This window comes from Prosopis cineraria, unplaced genomic scaffold, assembly GCF_029017545.1.
Source record: "Prosopis cineraria cultivar Desert tree isolate PC_DT_omini unplaced genomic scaffold, ASM2901754v1 PC1575, whole genome shotgun sequence".
NCBI classification, from domain to species: domain Eukaryota; kingdom Viridiplantae; phylum Streptophyta; class Magnoliopsida; order Fabales; family Fabaceae; genus Prosopis; species Prosopis cineraria.
Window position 1 is genome coordinate 10641 of NW_026556900.1, and position 7289 is coordinate 17929.

A 7289-nucleotide genomic window follows, 5' to 3' on the forward strand; every position below is an offset into this window, starting at 1 on the left:
CATGCGTTGCAGCGCGCACACCAGAGTCTGCTGTCAAATAGCAATTCCTAGTGTAAACTTTAAATGTGTACTATTTTCTCATCTGATGCCCAATTGGAATTATTTAAGCACCTATACGAAACTTGTTTGACATTTTAACAATGACACTTGTTTCATTTAAATCTGATACTCCATTTAAAAGTTGAACATTTAAGTGCATTTTGACCATTTTAAGTCAAAATTCACAACTTGAGCATCACCATTTAAAACCATAATTCATTAGCCACTTCTTAACCACATCTAAATGGATAATTTATACCTAATTGAATAGTTATATACTCAATATCACACGCATATGCATATCTAGTCGCTAAACTGCCCATTTCACATAAACTTGGGCATATTCACATTTTTCTCATTTCCAACATAATGGACCAAATTTCTCATTCTATTCTTTGTTCACATATACCTGTACTTAATCACTAGCCCACCATATTATATTTACATCAACACATACATATGTACCACAATGGGCTAGGATACCAAAAATCACCATACACACTAACATTCACATGCTTATGCATAATATTTTTTCTTAAGATAACTTATATACACATTCACAACTATTAACATGCATATTCATTACACCATCTTACAATGGGCTTTATAGAGAAATCTCTGTTCCCAGTGCAAATCCTTTCCCTTTGCACCGCCACTACCAAAACCTAAAAAATGAAAATAACCACAAGTGAGATCAAAATTTTAGTATCTAATATAGTTTATTTAATGTTTGTTATCGCAAATAAACATGCCAAAGTAATATAACAAAAACCAAAGTAAGGGTTTATATATCAAAAGCAAATATAGAATTTCTTCTTTTCAAAGTGTTTCAACACAATCACAACAATTGCATTATCATCTATCTACCAAGCCTCCAAAGCTCTTCGACATGAAACCATAGGCTATTCTGGATCAATCACATATTGACCGTAGCACATCTTCAGTGGTAGAAAACTCAATTAAAGGGATTCTATCTCACTTTTAGACTATAATTTCCCTCATTTCACACACTTGTGATAGAGGATGTTGGATTAAGTATTTTGATGATTACAAAATTAAGAGAAGAGGTATTTGTTATGTGTGTAAATATAAAGAATCATGGATGAAGATAAAACTTTAAGAGCATGAAGAATCAAAAGACAATGAAGAAGTTTAGGATAAGTTATTTAAATTCTCTTAGATACAATGTGAAAACTTAGAGAGCTTAATCACTTTTTATTATCATTAAATGAATGCATTATATGTCTCATTTATGTGCATTAAGACTTATCAAGTATGCTAAAGCTTGCAAACACTATATTTCTTATGTATTGATTTCCATAAAAGCTATTTGCATGGTGAGAGGTGATAGAACACATTTGTTACCCACTTTTATTTGTCAATTAGGACCATTTTATTAATGATTTATCACCTTCAAGTGCACACATTGCATTAGATTTGGAACTTTGCCTAAGTTTCTAAGATCAGTGCACTAGGGGCATTTTGGTCCAAAAAATGAACTTTTGAGAAAATGTACAAGAAAAATTGACAAAGTGCATTTTATGTCCAGTTGATGAATGGTGAAATTATATTTTTAAAATTCATTTTAGTTTGGGAGTAATTAAATAAAAAAGTCAACACTTTCTTAAGTGTCTTAGTTTGTCCTAGTTTTTGGTTTGCCTTTGTGTGAAAATTTTTATATAATTTTGTGCAGCCTGAAACTTGGTTAATTTAATAAATTCTCCCTTCTAATTATGAATTTAATTCTGGACATGAATTAGATTTTATTATATCATATGCTATTTAATTGAATTATGTGATTTATGTGACATAGGTGGCATGTGACTTGTGCATCAATTGGGCAATTGAGGTCAACACTCCTTGAGGACAATGGCTGATGGTTTGCACGTGAATTATGATTATTTTGAGGGATTAGATCAGCTAAAATGATGTGGATGACACATGGGAAATTAGGCACACATTGGAATCATCTACAAACCAATAGGAAGTTGCCACCTTGCAAGTGTGACAAGGCTCCCATTTACATTTTAATTTCTTTTTCCTTATTTTAATTAAGCTTCAGCTGATGGGAGACACCAAGGAGCACGCCATTTTAAGTCCCAAATGGGATCCAACACATATCTCATTCATCTTCCACATTCTCTCTCTCTTGTTCATAGTGTTCTTCATTTTCTCTCTTTTGTTCTTCATTTTCCAGCACCCTAACCTCCATTTTCAGCCACCAAACCTCCACAAAACTCATACCATTCTTCTCCTCTCTTCATTTTCGTTCCATCCCTTCCATTTTCACAAGGATTGAAGCTCATTTCCATCATTCAAGAGCTATGGAGTTTGGCCTTCACAAGCAATCACTAGGGTTCTTGAAGATGAAGATTGGCTAAGTTTCTTTGTGGAATCCTAGAGAGATGAAGATGGAGGATGAGTCTTGAGCTTCAAATTGGCTAAGTTCTTTTGTTTCCTATCCTCTTCTCTTTTTACTAGATGGTTAGATTCCTTAATCTAGGGTTTAATCATCTTAGCTTATAAATTCTAATTTGAATTTGATGTTGATGTAAAGAGAGAGGATTGTTTCATTTAATTTCTTCCTTGGACAGCCATGACTGAATTTTGCCACTCTTTGTTTGGCACATAATCTTGTGTTTTTCAATTAGTGAATTTCTTGTGTTAATATTGCATAATCTTGTGGTGTTAATGCTTGTGTTGTTGAGTAGCTTGACATAATCTTGTGGTTGCTCAATTTATGTGTTTGACCATGGCTGTTGAGAGAGGATTTTGAGTGAATCACTTGGCTAATGTCTTCACCAATTGGTTAATTGAACTAGGGACTTTAATCTAAGACCTAGGGAGGTTAGCTAATTAGGTTAATTGGCTTAGGATAATTTTCTTAAGTCATGACAGCTTTAGTCAAGAGGAAAGGGAAGCTAAACTTAGCCTAATCATGAGAAGATAATGAGTCCAAAATCAACTAATCTCTAGGGTTCCATTATTGTAAAAAGGGAAGTTCATTTCACTCACTTTCACTAGCATTTTAATTACTTGCATATTAGGTAATTAGTTTAGATAATTAGCTAGATAACTAAATTCCTACAAACTTTGGTTGATTTATTTCACTAGATAACTTTCAATTAGACTTAAAACCATTCCTTGGGAGATGACCTAGGGTTGGCCCTATATTGCATTAGGGTTAGCTTTAGTGTAATTTTGAGGATAAGCGACTAATTTCCTATCAAAATTTTGGCGCCGTTGCCGGGGAATGGTTTAAGTTTAATTCTAAGGTTGTTTAGTACTTAATTTACATTTTTAGTGTTCCTGGAAAATTTTTTGAAAAATTATAAAAATTTGTTTTTTGTGTCTTGTTTAGTGTTTTTTGTGTGTTTTGAGTGTTTTTATTCTGTTTTGAAAAAGAAAAAAAAATTTAGTGCAATTTTCGTTGGTTTGGTGTAGAGCTGAAAATACTCTGTTTCTAGTGTCTCTGTCTGAAATTGAAAAATTAACTGGGAATGAGTCTGAGGGAATTTGAACGTGGAATTTATTTCATTGAAAGCTCTATATCCTAGCTTCACTTTAAAATTGGTTTGGTCAATTTTGGACGTGGGAAGTGTCCTGTGGAAATTTTACAATCTAACAAGGTCCAGGGAGCCATTACAGAGGATTCCCAAAACCCTGTTTCAACTTTGAGTTAGCATATCTTCTCTTTGTGCGTTCAAATTGATTGATTCCAGTTTCATTTTTCTTATCGCTGTCTTATCTTTGTTTCTTGTGTTTAGGATTTTCTTCAATTTTTCCATTTTCCTATTTGAAAGTTTGTTAGAAGCTCTGAAGGTCTTCTGGACGAAATCCTGTTTCTCCAGACTTGAGGACCAACTTGTGAAAAATTCTGGGAACGATTGGGAAGGATTTTTAATCTAAAAGTTTTATATAATTTTCCTGTATATCTCTTGTGTTTCTCATAAAAGTTTCAGGGGAATTTATCATGTGGATTTGCTGATAGAAAATTCACAAGTTCACTGTCTCCAGAGAGCCTACTGTGCGAATTCCAGAATTGCCAAAGCTTCTTGATTGAGCATTTCTAACTCTCTTTCTACTTGTTTGGTGTTATTTTTTTTTCATTTTGTTGCTATTGAGTTTAATAAAAAAAATAAAAAAAATTATTTCTCTTGCTTTTGTGTGTTTTGAATTGTTTCATGTTGATTTGCATTTTAGTTTAGTTTGTTCTTTGTTCTTAATTTTTTGAGCTTGATTAGTGCATGACCCGAAGAAAACATACCTCTTTTGTTGAATTAGATCCAGAAATTGAAAGAACTATTTCTAGATTGAGAAGATCACAACCTATTCTTGATTCTCATTTGGTTTGTAATTCAACAATGGAAGGTATCTTAGGACATGAGCATGTGCATAATGAGGGCCATGGGAATGGGAATGAGAATTTGCATGATGATGGCCATGTTAATAATGAATTTGAAGGCTTGCATAACCCTAGAGAGGAGAGGAGCATTAGGCAATTAACTCAACCTAATTGGCATGATAATCCTTATGGCTTATATGTTCCTCCTACTAATGTTCAATTTGAAATTAAATCCTCCTTGATTAATGCATTGCCTAAATTTCATGGGTTACCAGGAGAGGATTGTCATAGGTTTTTGCATACTCTCCTATTGGTTTGTGATACTATGAAGCCTATGCATGTAAATGTTGATGATGTTCAAGCTAAGGCTTTTGTATTTTCTCTTGAAGGTTTAGCAAAGGAGTGGTATTTCAACTACCCTTCTTATGTGAAAGTGAGCACATGGGCCGAGCTAAGAAGACTCTTCTTAGATAAATTCTTTCCAAATTCCAAGGTCACCAATTTGAGAAAGCAAATCTATGGGGTCCAACAAGGAGAGGATGAGAGTCTCTATGAGTATTGGACTAGATTCCAAGGCCTTTTGGCTAAATGCCCACACCATCAAATTTCTAGTGAGAATTTAGTCCAATATTTCTATGAGGGCTTGATTCCAAGAGACAAAGTTAACATTGATGCCGCTAGTGGTGGATGCTTGATTGACCTCACTTCCTTAAAGGCTTGGGAACTAATTGACAAGATGGCTTCAAGTGGTGCTCAATACTCTACAAGGGAAAAGAGAAATGTGAATATGGTAGGTTCCTCAGTTCTTAATGATTCATATGTGGACTTGCTAGCTGCCAAGATTGGGAGAATGTTGGCTCCACAAATATCTCAAGTGAGCAATGTAAGTACTTCTCAAGCACTTGTCCCTTATTCTTGTACTTTTTGTGACTCACCTATGCATGTAGAAAGCAATTGTCCTATTAAGTTTGAACAAGTAAATGCTATCTACAATGGAAAACAATCCTATGGTGGGAGGCAAGGGCAAGGAGCTTATTCTAATACTTACAACCCTTCATGGAGAGACCATCCTAATTTCTCCTATTCAAATCCAAATGTGGCTTTACAAGACAATCAACAAAGAGGATCCTATCAAAACACCTTTGGCCGTGACCCTCCACCTCATTTGTCTCAAGGTAGCTCTTCTCAAAGCTACAATCCAAGTGGTAATTCTCTTACACCTTCTTCTAATTCTTATAGTGATAGGAGGCTTGTTCCAATTGAGAGTTCTTCTAATTCAAACTCTTCTAATGATGTGAATGTGTTACGTAAGCAGTTGATTGAAATGAACTCTTTGTATAAAAACATGTATGATGGCTTAGGGAACAAGGTAGAGAGTATGGGTAACAAGTGTGAGAACATGAACTCTAAAATTGATGCCCTTACTTCTCAAATGAATATGCTTGCTAACCAATTAAGTGCAGCCAATGCTCAAGCCTCTACATTACCATCCAACACCGTTGCTAATCCTAAAGCTAATCTTAATGCTATCACATTGAGGAGTGGCAAGGAGTTGGGAGAAAGAGTACAAGAAGACAAAAGACAAGGGAAGGCCGAGAAGCCCTCTTTAAATTCTTCAATTGATGTTAATGTTTCTAGTTCTTCTTTTGCTCCTAATGATGCATCTTTTTGTAGAGATGATGAGGATGAAAACATTGAGGAGATCATATGTGAGCAACCACCATCTAAGGTGGAAAAGGGGACTATGGCCGAGTTGTTTAGTAAGGAAAAAGAGGGAGAGGCCGAGCAAAGTGAAACAAGAAAGGAGAGTTCAAGGAAGGAAGAAGGAAAGCAAAGTCAAGAGATTATGAAGAAGCTTCCTTTTCCACAAGCACAAGTGGTCCCTAAGCAAGTAAAGGGACAATTTGATCAAGAGGTATATGATTTCTTCCATAAGATTCATGTTAATGTACCCTTGATGGATGTAGTTAAGAACTTTCCTAAGTATGCCAAATTTTTGAAAGATTGTTGTACAAATAAAAGAAAATTTAGGCCTAATGCAAGGGTACAATTACCCTCATCTGTGAGTGCTATCATGAAGCCTCAACTCCCTATAAAATGTGAGGACCCCGGTTCCTTCACAATTCCATGCAAGATTGGCAACACACATTTTTCTCATGCATTGATAGACTTAGGTGCAGCCATTAATGTTATGCCTCTTTCAATTTATCATGCCTTGAGTCTTGATTGCATGCATAAGACACCTATGATATGCCAATTAGCGGATAGAAGTGTTAGAAGACCACATGGAGTAGTAGAAGACTTGTTGGTTTGTGTTAAAGGTCTATTATTTCCTGTGGATTTCTATGTGCTTGATATGTCAAAAGAAGGGAGTGGGGATGATATTTTGATTTTAGGAAGGCCATTTATGAGGACTGCCCGTACATTGATTGACATGGAAAAAGGTAGTTTGATTTTGAAATGTGGAGAGGATCATGTTATTTTTAATATATATGAAGCAATGAAACATCCTTTTGAGGATTATTCTTTGTTAGGTGTAAGTTCCATTGAGTTATTGCTTCATGATGCTTGTGAGTCTCACATGCTTGATTCTTTCTCACATGTTGATGATGATTTGTCTCTTGTTACTACTACATGTATTGATGGATGTAGTTGTCCTATTTGTTTAGAGATTGATGCATGCTTGAATGATGCAACTACTTCTTCTCATGATTTGTTTAAAATATCTCCTATGCTTGATCTTGAAATGCTTGAGAAGGGTATATCTTCTTGTGTTGTAGGTACTAAAGCCATTAAGGCCGAATCTATGAGTTTTTCTCCACTCGAGCTTGATGTTCTTAGGATTCCCAAGCTATTGGAGGAAAATTCTACACTTTCACATGTCAGGCCGTGGCTCAAGTCCAAG

The 7289-nt window shown here is 35.1% G+C and overlaps 1 non-coding gene across 1 annotated transcript; it reads right to left on the reverse strand.

Moving 5' to 3' along the window:
• Positions 1–4883: 4883 nt before the first annotated feature.
• Positions 4884–4990, reverse strand: LOC129300410 (small nucleolar RNA R71). Its single transcript, XR_008590771.1, has one exon. It is a non-coding gene; the product is annotated as a small nucleolar RNA R71 (small nucleolar RNA).
• Positions 4991–7289: the final 2299 nt, after the last annotated feature.